A 17,480-nucleotide genomic window follows, 5' to 3' on the forward strand; every position below is an offset into this window, starting at 1 on the left:
CTATGTGTCAGAAAAAAAAAATAATACTCATGGTCATATAGGCTACCCTCATCAGACTCAGTGGGTCACAAGAAAATAAAAAGACATGGATGTAAGAGGGGCTGTGCTGGGAAGAAGGATTCAGAGGGAACAGCAGGGCAATAAAGGATGGAAAGGGTGTGTATAAATATGATCAAAATACTTTATATAAATGTGTGAAATGATCACACAATACATTTTAAGATGAACACAGAAAAGTTGACTGACAAAGGAAAGAAAACCAAAAAGTAATGCTTTAATACCCTCCTTTCCTTGGCTCCCATGAATTCCCCCTTCCATAGCTAACAGGAACTCCTTGCACATAGGAGACAGAGGAAGAAGAGATGGGGGAAGAGTGAACTATGCTTGGGACGAAAAGCTGAATCATAAACTCACTTTCTAAAAACTTGGCTTTGGTAAGTTTACAGAACCCAGAGCTGTAAGAATAATCCATAAGCCCTGCACTTACTCCAAGTAGGGCCCAAATTAATGAGGTGCAGGACAGAGATTATAAACTCTTCCCATTTTATCCCTCATTTGTGCTTCACAGCACTCTCTGACAGAGGCATAATGGCTTGTGATCCACTTATGTAGGGGACCCTGCTGTCTGCACATTTCCTAAGACACGGCTTACGACATATTCTTGGGGATTTTCTAAATTCTTTTACATGGATGTTTATTACTGACTTGATTGTAGCCATGACAAACATTGCAAAGATTTACCAAGTCCATAAGAGGCTCTGAGATGATACAAGCACGCATGCTCCTAATAAATAAGGGGGAAGAAGAACGTAAATTCTTCTTAGGTTAACTGTAAGTTAGGCTGTTTGTTTGTACCCAGCAGGAGGAACACTATGAAAAACAGCTCTTGACTGAAGCTTTCTATAGGGAGTATGCCACAGAACCAAGATGTGAAGGACAATAGTTTCGGAGTTAAGAAATGATGGTGACAGCTCCCTCTACTCCACAAGAGGATGAGAAGCAGAGGTGTGCTACACTAGAGCCATGGGACGATTCAGGCTGTCTGGTTTCACACATACAAGTGGCGCTAAGTACTAATTTGTGTACTCTGAAATTTCTTCCTACCTTAAAACAGTGCGTTACTTTGAATGTGCTAGTTAAGAAATTCATGATTTGTTCTTTGGTTTTCAGAGCACAAATGTCAGTTGCTCTCACTACTTGGAATGACTGCCCCCCCCTTTATAAAACCATTTATTTTTAATTATGTGGGTACAGTGCCCATGGAGGCCAGAGGAGACAGATCTTGTAGCTGGAGTTATAGGTGGTTTTGAGCTTTGTCCAATGAGGGTGCTGGGAACTGAACTGGAGTACTCTGTAGCAGCAATAGGTAGTGAGCAACCACAAGCCACTGCACCACCCCCCACCCCCCACCTGATCCCTTCTTTAACTGGCTTCATCTGTTTCTTGTTTAGGTGGCAGGGGCAATTGAACCTAGGACCCTGTGACAGTTACATGCTGTACCACTGAACTATGCTCACAGCCTAGATTGGTTGGCTTAATCTATGACTCTTTCTCTCCCCTCACCCCCAGATTCTCAGTATGCAGCCCTAGCTGTCCTGGAACTCACTATGTAGGCCAGACTGGCCTCAAATTCAAATCCACAGAGATCTGCCTGCTTCTGCTTCCCAAATGCAGGGATCAAAGGTGTGCACCACAGACGGCAGACTAATCCTACCATTCTTAATTCCGAATACTCAGAAAGCCATCCTATAAGCAGTGTGCTCATTATCATTAGCTATTATGGAAAAAGCTAGTAAGACAGAGTAAACACGGTGGGTGACAGGCCAGAATACCAACAGTATCATTTGGTGTTCTGTAAGAAAGATGTGGTGACACAGGCCTCAAATCCAAGTACAAAAGAAGCTGAGGCAGGAGGATCCCGAGTTTGAGCAGCCTGGGCTACAAAGTGAGAACCTGTCTCACCAAGTGTAACTGCCCCCAAGCTACCCAAAAAGAACAGTACTTCTCTCAGAAAGGAAAATAATTCAACCTAATTTTCTTATTTCCCTTTATTTTTGAGACAGGGTCTTTCGTAGCCCAGGGTGGCTCTAAATCATTTCCGCCTCACTTGTAGTTTACATGTTGCTGGGCAACTGAGACCAGGGCTTCCTGCATGCCAGATAAGTGGTCCACCAATGGAGCTAAACCTTCAGTTCCCATTGAGTCTTTTATGATGACAATTAAGAAAAACAGGAAACAAAACAAAAAACAAATAAATAAGGACATGCAGGTTTGTTTGTTTATAGTCCTCTAGTTTGCCCCAGTTCAACTATCTGTTGATTGGCCAATCAAGCTCTTCAGATGACCAATGAAAATCTGATAAGGCAGGTCACATGAGAAGTCACTGGCTAATTAGGATTCTCTAAGATTCTCCTAACTTTTATTTTTGTTTGCTGGGCACTTGGAAGTCTTTGAAGTTTGTGTAGGGTCCACAGAGGTTTGTGATCATGGGGCCTCACCCGGTAAAACCTGTGCATGCTCTGAGGTCGCTATTTTTAGCTTTTCTAGCTGCTTTCAAGCCTTGTTTTGGATGTACATGATAAAAAACAAAACAAGCTGGCCTGAGCCAGAAAGAATTTAGAACCCCAGGAGATAGAGGTGGGAGATGAGAAAGGGCAAGTGGGGGGGAGGGAGGAAGGGAAGGAGAGAGAGAGAGAGAGAGAGAGAGAGAGAGAGAGAGAGAGAGAGAGAGAGGAGAGAGAGGGAGGAGGGAGGGAGGGAGGGAGGGAGGGAGGGAGGGAGGGGCTCAAATTTCTGTGCAGCTACCCAGCCCTAGTTTTCTGTCCCCTTTTCCTGTGTGCTTCTTGGGTCTGCACAGCAGACAGCAGAGAGTTCCCTGGAGCTGTAGCATTTATGTGTCATAACACAATTACCAGAAGGGGCCAGCTGTCCCTCCTCCCAAGGTCAAGTTTCCTGTGGAAAAAGTCTGATTGGTCCACACTGGGGCTCCTCAGAATGAAGGCAAGGAGAGGCAGGGTGGCTCACAAAGTACAAACAGGGCTTCCACACACAAAGGCCCACACCTATACACAAATCCTTATTGAAGGCTGAGCTGACACCACTCCTGCCGCCCGAAAATACCCCATGGGTCCCCGAGGAGCTAGAAAGGGAGTGTGCCTGGAGGTGTGTGTCCATCTGCATTAGCTTGTGTCCACATCTGACAGATGCTCCTTAACACTGTTCACGCCAGCTGTGCCGGACACCTAGGCAACAGCATGAGTCTAACACTTTCTCGAAGGTTCCTACAGTGCATTGGTAGAGAGGCTTTTAACAAACTACTAAATGGTTATCCAGCTGAGTGATGTGAAGAAAACGGACATGTGACCCATCAGGGAGTGGAGGGGTGGCGAATCGGGACAGGCCTCTAGGAGGAAGTCAACTGCTCAAGGAAGGAATGGGGTGAGGAGGACAAGAGGAGGGTGGGTGAAGGAGGAAGGAAGGGCACTCCAGGCCACCAACAGTACAAAGGCCTTTGGGTGGAAGGCTGATTGACATGAGATAGTCAGGAGGAAGAGGCAGAGGTTGCATTCGGCATGGGAGACAAGTCAACGGGCAGCTGAAGTGGTCCACGGGAAGAGCTGACGCTGAGAGCAGATGGAGCTGGAGGTGACACTCCTGGTGGTGACTATGGGCATGGGTGGACTGAAGACAGCTTCCTGCTTCACGCCTGTTTCTCAGTATGACTCTAATCAGACTATGACTGCTTCATAGTCTCCCTGCTAATGCTAAACCTTTACTAAAGGAAAGTCGGCAATTATGTATTTTTCCCTCAGAGGTTTTTCTTTTGCTGGTTCTAGAAGAAAGCTTTCATGTCTGAAATAATACTCCTTCAATCCTTAGGTCCTTGGGTCTTAAGAGACTGGCAGCTGCTGCTCTGTCACTGAATGTCCAGTGCAAGGTAACTGGGGCAGTGGTGACTATTGGAGCCACTTCTGCTATCTCCTAGCGCTATCTGCCCTCTGCAGCTCTCCATGGATCTGAGCTCAATGGCTAGCTGAGACACAAAAGGTGAAGTTAACAGTCGGTCTTTACTACAATTCAAATTCTTGCCTTTTCCCTCTGGCTGTCACACAGTGGGAGGCAGTAATCGGCCTTGTCACCCCCTGAGGAGACTGGCACTGTTTTTAATTTAGAGGCAGAAAAGATGTTAATGGGTACATTCCATCAGGACCCACCAATTAAATACACTAAAATTATGTCACCGTGGCAACAAGCTTGGTCTTCGGTCACATATTGACTAGCTATTGAGGGCACACAGAGGCAGGCAGTTCAAGTGTTTAAAGCTATCAGAACTAGGGTCGGACAAAGAGCATTCACAGTTTAGTGGCAATCAGTAGCTCGCACTCAGCTTTCAGATCTGTCCCCAGGCGGAGTCCTCTAACAGATGGGCCTGGGGACCACTGAAAAGCCAGGGGTGGAAGGTGAGTCTTTTTAGATGGACTCTAAAGTCTGGTTTAGTGAGGCTATGTCCCCTTATTCCAGACTGAACTTAGGTTTTACTCTGCAGAGTGGGCTCCTGGGCACAGCTGACAGTACATATGTAGGATCTGGTTAGCTCTGGTCAGTTAATGACTTCATGTTCAGATAAATGGACTTACCCACCTCACTAGACAGTTCCATGGTTTATTAATTTCTCTGGCAGAAACTGAATGCCAAACCACGTGCACATCACACCTGTGGTTACACACAGAAGTGAGAAAAATCAAAGAGATTGCTCCCTCAGGTATCCTAACTGTCAGACTGTGAAGCTATTTATTAAAAGTGAACTACAGAGCCGAATTCAGATCCATGTGTATACCCCAAGATTCGCTAAGACAAACTTGGGAGATAATCTATAGGAGATTTTACTACCTTTCCTGGTAAAGAAAGACAGAAGTTGCTTGCGAGAGCTCTTTGAAATAAGTAGAAGATGAGCTTAGTAACTGACAAGATAAGCCACGGTATTACTCCAGACTCAAAATTTAAAATCTAGCCTCAATGCTGGGTACCCCATGACAAAATCTATATGCCAACAGGAGTGCCTGATGGGCAACACACTTTGTTTCAATCTTGGGTTAGTATCCTGGATAGGTAAGGGTTTCCATCAGATGAATAACTAGAATTTACACAAGAGTATAACCAAGTAGGTAACTTGTAACTTAAAAATTGATATTCACTAGACCAAAGGAATAACTCAAACATCTGGGGCTACCACTAAATGATACACTAGCGTTTTTATGTCACGTTTTTGTTACATTTTGTATCATATTCCACATATTTCCAGAGTTTAATTCCTCAAACATGGACTTAAAAAGGAATCTATTGGGTTTTAAATGCATTATCAAGGTGTCGCAGTAGGAATTCCCCAAACTGGCTGCAAAATATTGCAGGAAAGACAACCCTACAATTGTAAAGCAGTCTTGATATATTCCTCAAGTTGAGGGAACAAATTACAAGCATAAAAATATTTGCAAACTATATAATGCTTTGACTACAAAATGACATTTGTTTGCCATGCCCAACACGTGTGCTGCAAATAGAGCCACAAATCATGGCACATGGCACAACAGGGGCTTCCTTATTCTCTTTAAGGCTCTATTCCTAGGAACAGTGGGGAGACGCAATACAGAGATTTAGAGGCAGTTTCCTTGTGGATGCAGAAGCTACCGATGGAGACCTTGTTCTTGGAGAAGGAAGAGGCCGGCCGTGCCTGAAGTATAAGCTCGTGGGCAGCCTGGTTCATAAGCACACAAGGCTGGGCTTTGTAGGATATAGAAAGAAGCAAGAGATGTACAGGGCTCAACTCCTACAGAGTGGCACCTGTCTTCTAGGAGTGAAGGAACACACTTCCCTCTTTACGAGATTCACAGTTAATGGATTCTGAGCAGTGCTGGCTACCACAGAGAGGCTGTGAGCCATCTTAAGTAAAATCACCACTGGGAAGAGAAACTACCAAAAAAGGAGGGATGAGGCCAAGGGCATGAGACTGGAGTACTGGAAACAGCATGGTCTGGGCTCAGCCTTCCTAAAGCCAACCTTGTACTCTGGGGAGGGTGGCAACAGACAGAAAGATGGCCTCCAGTGTTCCCCTTCTCCTAATACTCATAAGCTTGTGTAGTCCGCTCCAGCAGTGGGCCAGGATCAGTCTGAGCCCCGTGAGAGGCTGTTGCCCTATCCTGAGAATCTATGAAGAGGTTCACAGAACAGGGAAGGGGAACCTTCTGCCTCCAGCTGTGTGAGTGAGCTTGCAAGAGGAGCCTGCAGCTCAGTCAAGCTTTCAGCTTGACTGCCTCTGGACTCCTGTCCCTTGGAAATTTTGTGATACATTTGCTGTTTTAGGCTGGCAAAACAATCGATCCCTCTCTTCCAGCACAATGAACTCAATATTCCTCATTAATTTTCCAGCTGATAGGTGCTGCAAGTCACCGACGTCAGATTAATTAGGGTAATTTCTCATACAATAATGGTTAACTAATACAGAGCTGCAGTGCTTTGTCTTTGGAGGTAAGGTGGTGAAGCCATTTCATTTCCTGTGTGGGAAATGAGGCTAAGCAGTAATGTATACTAGTGAGGATACCAGAGGCAGAGCTGGCACCCCAGCATCGCTGACATTGCCTTAGACAATAATAGCTGCTAAATGAAATGAATGAATTCACCTTTTCATGTGTGTGTGCGCATGTGCAGGTATACATGCATGCATATGGAGTCCTGGCCCTTATTGACTAACTCACCCTAAATAACATCTCAGAGAGAATGAGACCACAAAAATCACTGTTGCCTCCCAGATGGTTAAGGTAATTTTACTAAACAAGTGGGACACTTCAAAGATCTTTGCCTTTTGTTTTCCCTTGCTGATGGGAATTCTCATACATGCTAGACAACTGCTCTACCACTGAGCTATAGTCTCAGCCTTCTCTTTGCCAACGTTAACAGCACAGAAATGTGCAGACTTCGGAGAGTGTGGAACGGAGGCTGGATACTGGGTTAGGTGCCTGTACACTTGCCAGGAAGCCAGCATTATCTCCATTCTGTACAACAAATTAAGGCTTCTGTCTCCGTCGTGGTTTCTGGTGCTGAGATAAAACACCATGATGAAAAGCAACTTGTGGAGGAAAGGGTTTATTTTAGTTTACAATTTGATATCGTAGTTCACCATCTGGGGAAATTGGGGAAGGAAGTAAAACACGGCAGAAACCTGGAGGGAGGCACTGATGTAGAGGCTATGGAGGGGCGCTGCTTACTGGCTTGCTCAGGTTGCTTTCTAATAGCTCCCAGGACCACCAGCCCAGGGGTAGCACCACCTACAATGATCTAGGCCCTCCCACCTCAATCATTAATCAAGAAAATTCACCACAGGTCAATGTGGTTGGGTCATTTTTTTTTCCCCCTCAATTAAGGTTTCCTCTTCCCAAATGAATCTAGCCTGTGTCAAGTTGACATAAAACTAACCAGCACAGCTTCCAAGGTCACAGAAGAAAAAAATTAAGTTTAAACCAATTAAAAAATACAAACGTTATTATTGTATAGCAGTTATTCTAATAGGTTATTCCATTTACAGTGAAATACTTACCATGTGCCTATTCTGTGCTAAACATGGTCTAGGGGATTAAAGAGTGAACAAGTTAGATATTCTATTGCCTCATGAACCAGGGGACAGGGATGGGGTGGAGACCAGTGTGAAATAGGTGGCATGTGCCTATCTTAGGCTTTTGCACCTTCACAAATTTAAGACAAGCCTGGGCTACACAGTGACACTCTGTTTCAAAAAAAACACTAAATAATACCGGGGCTACTGAGATGGCTCAGTGGTTCCCAAAGACCTGTGTTCAATTTCCAGCACCCTCAGGGTAGCTCACAAATGTCTGCCACTCCAGCTCTAGGGGCTTTGATGTCTTCTGGCCTTCGAAGGCACTTGGCATGTATGCTATACACAGACATACATGCAGGCCAAATACTCACACACAAAATAAACTACAACAAGCCCCACGAATATTCATGGGACTCTACCCTTCACCTCTGGCTGTTGCTAAGTTCTGGGAGAGGAGAAAAATCCCTGTTTTCAGTTGTGCTGAGTTCACCAAGCTCCAAACCCACGGTCCCATAGATGGCCCCTGGTTAATCTTGGTGGGTCGCAAAACAAAGTGAGGAAGCATGAAAAATCAACAAAGATTTGTGGGGAGGGTGGATAGTGGTTGAGAGGTGGAGGTGAGGGTGGTCAGTCTGAAAAGTGTGCACATGTTAACTTGTAAAAACAGTCAACTAACACCCCCACCCCACACACAAATGAGTGGATAAATGGATGAACAATAATGAGCAGAGAGGCCAAGGAAAGCTGCTCCAAGTACGTGACGCTGCAGCTGAACGCATTTCCCACAGCTGTCCCTTTACAGCTGCCTGGCCAACACTGTCAGGTGCCCTGAGCCTTCACTCTTGCATTCACCTCTCCCGGTGGACGCCAGGGTGCTCTCACGGAGACCCCATGCTTCCCAGGCTCCTCTTCCTCATTCTGCACAACAGCAATTCTGCCCCTGGCTTTCTTTTTGTTCTATAGGAACATTCACCATCCTTGTTTGGGCTCCCTATACCACAGAGGCCACACACTGGGGATCCTCTATCTGTATCCTTCCTCAGAAAGCCAAGCCTGGGTACCCAACTACTTCTTAACAAGCCTACTGAGATGGCCCATTGGCACTTCAGTCTGAGCCAAGCACTCAACCTCAGCACCTGAGAGGCTACCGTGAGCTTGAGGCCAGTTTAGTTTATTTAGAGAGATCTTATCTTATACCCCCCCAAACAAACAAACAACAACAAAAAAAACCATCAGCCTGAAAATGTCCAAAACAGAACTCAGTATTTTTCTAAGAACCCAGCCACCCTCTCTTCTCTTCTCTCCCATCCCAGATGCCAAATCCAGAAATACCTTTCACTTAGGATTTCTCAAACTAACCCCTTTCTTTCCTAAGATTACCTTATTAATTTCTCCTTGGATAAACACCATAGCCATTTAATAGACTTTTCCCTCTTTGCTAAACACACAGTACCAGTACATCTTTCTAGGGACCCAGATCTAATCACACTGTCTCCCTTTAGAACCTGAGTGTGTTTCCTGAGCCACACCCCAACTCAGCACACAGAGTGCTCATGGCAGGCTGCTGTCTTCTGCTTTATTCTTTAGGATGCGCCATCTTCACTTCCTCTGTCTCTGTAGCAGCTCTACTTCCTTAGGATGCCTTTTTGTCTCTTCTACTTCCACAAATCTTTTTCTCTCTCTAAGAAATGACGACAGTAGTTTATATTTCATTAGCCTAAGCTTTAATAAGAAAAGACATTCATGGCCCTGTGAGGTAGGCCAACAGAAAGGGAACGGGAGTGTGGGTGTGGAGGCAGGGGAGACAGTCATAAGAAAAGTAATGGGAGGTGAGGAAGACTTGAGGAACATCCGTTTCTAAGCCATTAGCTGGACTCAGAAGATGATGTGACCCTCTAACGTGGCATTGGCTCAGAGCATCAAGTCAACAGGGGTGTGCGTAATGCATTATTAATTCATGAGTTACTTCCAGGCTGGCTCTGACTCAAAAGACACTGTCTAGACTCCAGAGACTCATTCAACAGACTAGGGGTTAAAGCTTGCTGTTCTTCTAAGCATTTCCTTTTGACATCTAAAGACGTCACTTCTGAAAGGCAGATCTACAGCTGAAGACTGCTATGTGTGTGAGAGAGAGGTGGAGAGAGAGAGAGAGAGAGAGAGAGAGAGAGAGAGAGAGAGAGAGAGAGAGAGAGGACCAACTCAGATGCCCTATACATTGCTTTGTTAAGCTTCCTCATGCTTTGTACTTTGTTTTACTTTAGAAAGGACGTATAGATAGCCTCACACTAGTGGCTGCCCCACCTTAGCCTTCTGCTGCTGGTATTACTGGACTGTGTCAGCATGCCTAGCAAGCTTCCAAGTGAAGGCTGATCAGGAAGCCAATTTAGTTTGTCTGTAGGCCCAGCTAGATCTTGGGGGAAACCTACAGGTTTCTTTTCATTGATCTTGCCCACTAATTTTCCTGTCTGTCTGTCTGTCTGTCTGTGTGCACACCACTATTGTATTTCTGTAGAACCACCTTTGAAGATACAGGAGAACACCCAGGGGAGTCATCAATTCAAGTCTGGTCTGGGACAAACTTGGTAAGAAAGGTCATTCTCTCTGTCACTCTTTCCTGGCTGCAGTCCCAGAGTTACCCACATTGCCTGCCTCTTCTCTCCCTTTCCACGCCAGGATAAAGAACAAAAGACAACAAACCAGAGCATTCTTCAGACAGAATGCACCTCAGAGTTAAAGGTGACACATAAAACTCCCTGGAGCAGACTCCTGTTCTCTTACCTCACAGACTGACTTATACTTCTGGTTCACATCCCGGTTCATACTTGTACCAGACACTTATCTCTGCCACTAGGGATTCCATGTGACCCTGAGAAAATGTCTGGGGCTGGGCATGGTGGTGCATGCTGACAGATAATCTCAGCACTTGGGAGGCTCAGGCTAGGAGAACTGGCTAAGTAGTGGGGCCTTGCCTCAGAATATACAAAATTCTGGTTCATTCATCTTACCTTCGGAAGCTGAGAGCAATGTTTTGTTTTTCTTTCTTCACCACTGAGTGCAGGTCCTGGCCAACTAGTTCAAGTTAGCTGGACTGCTGGGAATCAACTCTCTGACCTACCCATTATGAGTGTGGATTTGGGGCAAGTTATTTAACTTCTGTGCCTCAGTTTCCATACTTATCTCCCTAGCCCCCCAAATAGGGTTTCTCTGTGTGCGTAGCTCTACCTGTCCTGAAACTTACGCTGTGGACCAGGCTGGTCTCAAACTCAGAGATCCATCTGCCTCTGTCTCCTAAGGGCTGGGGTTAAAGGCGTGCGCCACCAATGCCCAGCTCTCAGGAGCTGTGAAAACTGTGGCACCAAGCTCCTGAGCTGGGCAGGAGTGTGTTCTACTGAAACACTGGCTGCTAAGACTTTGAATGACAGTCAAGAGACGCTTCCCAGGAGGAAGATCAAGTCTTCATCATTTATTTAGGAGTTCTTTGTTTTTCCTTGTGGCCAGTTTAAAATGAATTTAGAATGTGAACATTAAGGATACCGGATGACAGAAAAATCCTGGAAACTGCCAAATATCCTAAAGGTATCACTGCCATACCACTGACTTCGGAATTGCAGAGTTACCACTCAGAAAATGAGTGTAGCACAGGTCTTTAACAGTTCTTGGTACTTAAATGATCAATGCAACTTAGAAGGGCTAAGGCCTTTTAAGATCCATGTCTACTGCTAGGCATGGTGGCACATGCTTGTAGTTCTGCCTTCTCAGAAGGTCAAGGCAGGAAGATGATTGAGTCCAGAAGTTTATGTTGGCCTGGACAATGCAGAGAGACTCTGCTACCCCAAGATTCTCCCACCCCTACAAAATAACCAAAAAATAAAAACCGTTAGGGAAAATTATTATTCTATTATCTATCTTTAATTTCTTTTTTGAGACAGGCTCTCATGTAGCCCAGGTTGGCCTCCAATTTGGTACATAGCTGAAGGATGATCCTGAGCTCTTTACCTTCCGGCCTCTGCCTCCCGAGTGCAGACGTGCAGGTTAAAGACGTGTTCCACCACTGCCCTGCGAGGAACTATTTTTCAAAAAACAGTGATCAGTTCTTTAAAAATCTAGGCTCCAGATCCGGGTGTGGTGGCACACACCTTTAATTCCAGCACTAGGGAGCCAGAAGTGGGTGGGTCTCTATGAGTTTCAGGCTAGCCTGGATTACGTATAGTTCCAGGATAGCCAAAGCTACATAGTGAGACCCTGTATCAAAAAACCAAACAAACAAAAAACCCCAAAGAACAACAACAATAACAAAAATCTTTCGGCTCTGTAGTCAACTGCTAGTGTGCATGGATTATGCTACTGATCCAATTTGTTGATTTTTTTCTTTTTTGTGGTGAGTACTCTAGATTTAAGGAATGAGACAGCAAAATAAAGAGCTTGAATGAGAAAAAAAAAGCTACTCACACATATGTGAGTACATACATGTGCATATATGTAAGTATGCATGTACATGTATGTATGGAAGTTTGGAATAATCATATGCGTGGCAAGAAGAGTTTCTTCTTCTAGGATGAAGACATATTAGAATTTTGATTTTCCTATTTTCCTTTTGCATTTTAATATTATGTGTATGGGTGTTTTGCCTATATTATATCTGTGCACCCTGCGTTTGCCTGTTATCCATGGAAGCCAGAAGAGGGCATTGGATCCCTCAGAGCTAGGGTTAGGATGGTTGTGAGGTACCTTGTGCATACTGGAATTTGAACCCAGACCCTTGGAAGAGCAGTCAGTGCTCTTGTCCCCAAGTCACCTTCAGCCCTGCCCTACAGTCTATAATGCTCTGTTAATATCTCAGTCCCTCTTTTTACATTTAAGGGGATGCTTTCTCTGGTCTTCTCTCAACACTCTGTAAGAATAAAGCAGTTCATGTTGAACAGTGCTTTTTCCCCCCAAAGGAAAAGAGTTATTAGTAAAAGACCTGCACTTTTATAACTAAATATTAAAGTTGTATTTTATGAGAGGAGACTGCTACTATTATTATCTTTACAAAACAAAACCCCCCAAACCTTTAAGTGTATACTTTGCTCGTTAAGTTATAAATACTTAAAGGAGTAAAGTACCTTTTATTGAATAATTCAAGCTAAAACCAAGAATGGAACAAGAAACTATAAATTTACTATTACCTATATTCTGCTTTGTAGATGCAAAAGAGTAAAAGAGAAAGCAATCCTGATGAAAACTCCATTTTGTTTTCTTGCATATAATTAAGAGTCAACTCTGGGGGGCTGTAGGGATGGCTCAGAGGTTAGGAACACTGGCTGCTCCTCCAGAGGACCCTGGTGACCCTGGTTCAATTCCCAGCACCCACATGACCGCTCACATCTGTCTGTAGCTTCAGTTCCAGGGGATCTGATACCCTCACACAGACATAGATGCAGGCAAAACACCAATGCACATTAAATAAATAAATCATTAAAAAAAGTGTCAATTCTGGACCTGGTGTCATGGTCCAGGCCTGGTGGCACATGCTTATAAGCCAGTACTTGGAAGGCAAGGCAGAACTTGGAGAATCGGCACAATTTTGAGGCCAGCTTGGTCTGTACATAATAGGTATCAGGCAAGCCAGCACTACACTGAGAAATCCTGTCTCAAAAAGCCAAAGTAAAAACAAATAAGAGTCAACCCTTAACACAGTGTTCGCACCTGGAGTCATTTCTTCCAGAAAACAAGTGGACAAAACCCAGAAAGTAACACAAATCTAGACTGGGAGGACTACCAAGAACATTCTAGCTCCAGGAAGTACCTGGTGGAAAACCTTCTTGCTTTGGTCTCCTTTTCCATAACCACTTTGCCTTTGTGCCAGTCTTGTCTCTTGTAGGCAATGGTATCAGTAGAACGAGAGACGGGTACGTAGACGTATGCTTTGATGGATTTAAGTATGATTCTAGGCTCTCCTTATTCACTTTGATGTTTTAAAAATGCGTCTTGCCAGGTATGGTGGCACATGCCTTTAATCCCAGCACTTGGGAGGCAGAGGCAGGTGGATCTCTGTGAGTTCGAGGCCAGCCTGGTCTACAGAGTGAGTTCTAGGACAGCTAGGGCTGTTACACAGAGAAAGTCTGTCTCAAAAAGAACAAAAAAGAAAACAAAATGCTCTTTACCTGAAATTACCTCCTCTGGGCTAGGATATAGCACAGTGGTAGAGCACTTGCATGCTTAGGGCAGGCTAAGGGTTAGGTCCCAGCACTGAAAACAACAACATCAACAGCAACAGACCAGTGAGACAACTTAGTATGTAAACACACTTGCCACCAAGCCTGAGAACCTGAGTTTAATCTCCAGATCTCTTAGGGTAGCAGGAGAGTATCTATCTATCTATCTATCTATCTATCTATCTATCTATCTATCTATCTAAACAACAAATTCAAATTAACTCTCATTTTTGCTAATCTCACTTTTAACATTTATTTATTATGGTTGTGTGTATGCTGTGCATGTGTGTGTCTGTGTGTGAATGATATGTGTATACGATGAGAGTGTGGAGGCCCATCTGCCATGGTATACATGTGTTGATCAGAGGACAGCATTGGAGAGCCATGTTCTCTCCTTCTACCTTTACATGGTTCTGGGAGTTGAACTCAGATCACAAGTGTCTTTATTCCCCAGGCCATTTTGCTGGCCCTCTCTGTTTCTATTGATAATTGTGAATAATTAGCATATATCTTACAGCCCACTTTTTTTTTTCCTGATTGAACAGTGTAGTTAATGTCAATATTTTTTGAAGACTGGAAACACAAGATAGTCATTGTTGTTTGACTTGTACCTAATTTATCTGCAGGTAACTGAAGCACATGCTTCCTGAGGCACCACAGTTTGGCTGGTTGGCTACACAATATCCATAAAGACCCCCAACTTATTTCCTAGTTTCTTTGTTGTAGATTCTAGTTACATTCTTTATTCTTGTATAAATTAGTTTTTACTTCTCTTTGACATGACAGATCCTCCCCCTACCTTCCCCCCAAATTAAAATTAACCATAATCTTTCAAAGAATTTTCTTTCGTTTTGATTGATGCCTTTCTTGCTATAGTCTTCAAGAAATCAATGAATATATTAACTTGAATTAGACTTGGCACCTGTCTCCAAGGAACTGAACTCACTAATTTCTGGTAGCCTTAGATAGAATTCTTAACCTAAAAAGAGTTTTAAAAATAGCAACATTGTATTCTTACATCACTTCTTTAAAACCATGTTTTTGTTGCTATTGTTCTCTCTCTAAATTAAACTTTATTTTATGTGATGGGTGTTTTGCTTGCAGGTATATCAGTGAACCATTTGTTTTGTTGTTGCCTTTGGAGGCTAGAAGAGGGTATCAGATCCCCTGGAACTGGAGCTAAGATATGGACAGTTGTGAGCTACCATGTATGGTTGCTGGGAATTGAGCCTGGGTCCTCTGGAAGAGCAGCCAGTGCTCTTAACCACTGAGCCATCTCTCAGTGTTGCTCTTGAATATAGAAGGGGTGAAGTAGGATAAAACAAATGCCATCAGAATTTAAGAGCATTCAAACATTACAGAGTTTAACTGGCTAATTATTTCTCATGATTACATAGCTAGGTTAGGTAACAGCTTACAAAACATATACAACAGGGTATTTCTTCCCAGTCCTAAGAGTGGTACCAGGTAGCAGAGAGCCAGGAAAATGGACTGCTGGAGAAGGCAGAATAATAGAACTTTGTTTTTTTTCTGCCCCCAAAACCCAAACTGTTTTGAGTCCCATAAAACCTTAGCATAGGCTGAGAGAAAAAAATAAATAAAAATCAAGTCATGAACAGAGATAGCTCAGTTTGAAATTAAGCCTGGAACATACCTGGCTTGGAATCCTGGCACTGCCACAAGACAGCTGTGACTTTCACCTCTTTGAGTTTCAGTTTCTATACCTATGATATGGTTATAGCTACCAACTCTGATAGAGCTGGTGAGAATTAAAAACGATCAGCTGGGCACAGCAGCACATGGTGGTTTTAATCCCAGTACTCAGGAAGCAGCAGCACAGTCATCTCTGGGAGTTCCAGGCTAGCCAAGGATACACAGAGAGAACCTGGCTCAAAACAAGTACTTATACACAAAGTGCCTGGACCAGAGCAGGCATTTAGTACCATGCTCATAGGTGTCTCATTCTCCCACCTATCTGGAAAAGCAGAGTGGTGGATTAAACTTTCTTAGCTTTCAAAACCGATGTTTTGAGGAAAACGGCAGAAAAGACCAGCTAAACGGAACCATAGATCTCCTTGATCTCAAGTTTTAAAGGAGATAAGCCATGAAATAAATTAGTAAGAGGCAGAAAGAATGATGGGATTATAAAGCTCACATCAAAGGTGTTGAGATTTATTTATCATTTCCACCTGCCTCTTAGTGTAATGACGAGATCTTATTTCCTGCTCAGTGAAGGGAGAAATCAACCAAACTTTGAAAAGGGAAATTAAAAGTGTTTCATGAAAACAAAAATCACTGCAATTTCCAGATGTCTTCCCAGAAAATGATTTCAAAATCAAAGAAAAGCCTTTTGGTCTTCCTCATTGGGATGACTTGTGCTGCTGCCTCGGACCTGTCTAAGGCCCCTGGTAAATGGAGCACAAAAACAACACGAACAACACAAACACCATGGCAGAGACACTGAAGGCACAATGCTTGCTAGGCGCTGTCGGGAATACAGCCCTGCACTAGTGTGACAGGGCTGCCCTGACAAAATTCTATAACTGGATGGCTTAAATAACGGAAATTCATTTCCTCACAGTTTTGGAAGGTCTAAATGGCACTGTCCCCTCTGCAGGACTCTTTTAGGTTTGTAGGTGGCTGCCCAGAGCATTTCTCCACCACTGCCTCTTTGTGCACGTGTGCACCGGTGTCTCTTGGTGTGTCCACTTCTTTTTTCAAAAAGGCACAAGTTGGATGGATCTGTACCTCATCGAATGGCCTTCTTTGAACTTAATTACTTGTTCTGGCCCTGACCCTGAGTACGGCTGTATTCTGAGACACGGATGTTAAGGTCATGTGTTGCTTTTTCCATCATGGCGACTAAATAACCTAACAGAAACTATTTGAGGGAGAAAGCTTTTGGTTCATGGTTTCAGAGACCTTTCACTTCCTCATGGTGGGGAGGCACAGTGCAGATAACTGCTCTGCCAGTGTCAGCTAAAGCCTGAGGTGGGTCTGTTCACAAGGGCCAGGCCACAAAGCAGAGCAAGTCAGGCTGGAAATAGAGGTGGGAAAATGTTCCAAGGCTTGCTCCTGGGGACCTACATCCACCAGTCAGGCCCTGTCTCAAAGGCTGCACGGCCTTCAGAATAATTCCACAAGAGGGGGACCCAGCATCCAAAACATTAACTTACGGAGACATTTCAAATCCAAACTGTAATAGGCTACAACATATGAATTTTGGAGAGACATGATTCAGTCCCACAACAAAACACTGACTCATTTAGCCATTTTATGAATGAGTAGCCAGACTCCAAGAGAATAACGAATTTATCATCTATCACAGTCAGGAAGGTGTGGAAGTGAAGTTTTAACAAAGGCCTCATGAGTGCTGGAGCCAACGGTCTATCTTCTAGTTACACTTCTTTGAAGGGATGCATATCTGTCTAGGTGGACACAGCACTGAAGGCTGAAAGCTTGAAAGAGAGCTGTGGAAACGGAGGCCTTCAGTCACTAGGCCATGTCATCATGTGCAAAGAATGGATTCACCTACTCACTATTAATCCGGGATCCCCCACCCCCGATAAAAACCATCTATTGGCTCCCTCATGGGAGGACCTTCTAACTAGAACATAGGAACTGTCTTGGCATTTCCTGGCCCAAAGCCTACAAATAACCCTAAATCAATGTCAAAG

At 44.1% G+C, this 17,480-nt stretch overlaps 1 protein-coding gene across 1 annotated transcript in view; it reads right to left on the bottom strand.

Annotated features, from left to right (window-relative positions):
• Micu1 (mitochondrial calcium uptake 1) overlaps window positions 1-17,480 on the bottom strand; it is a 141,714-nt gene that overhangs the window by 41,402 nt on the left and 82,832 nt on the right. The gene's annotated exons all lie outside the window — the stretch shown is intronic.

This window comes from Cricetulus griseus (assembly GCF_003668045.3).
Source record: "Cricetulus griseus strain 17A/GY chromosome 1 unlocalized genomic scaffold, alternate assembly CriGri-PICRH-1.0 chr1_1, whole genome shotgun sequence".
NCBI classification, from domain to species: Eukaryota; Metazoa; Chordata; class Mammalia; order Rodentia; family Cricetidae; genus Cricetulus; species Cricetulus griseus.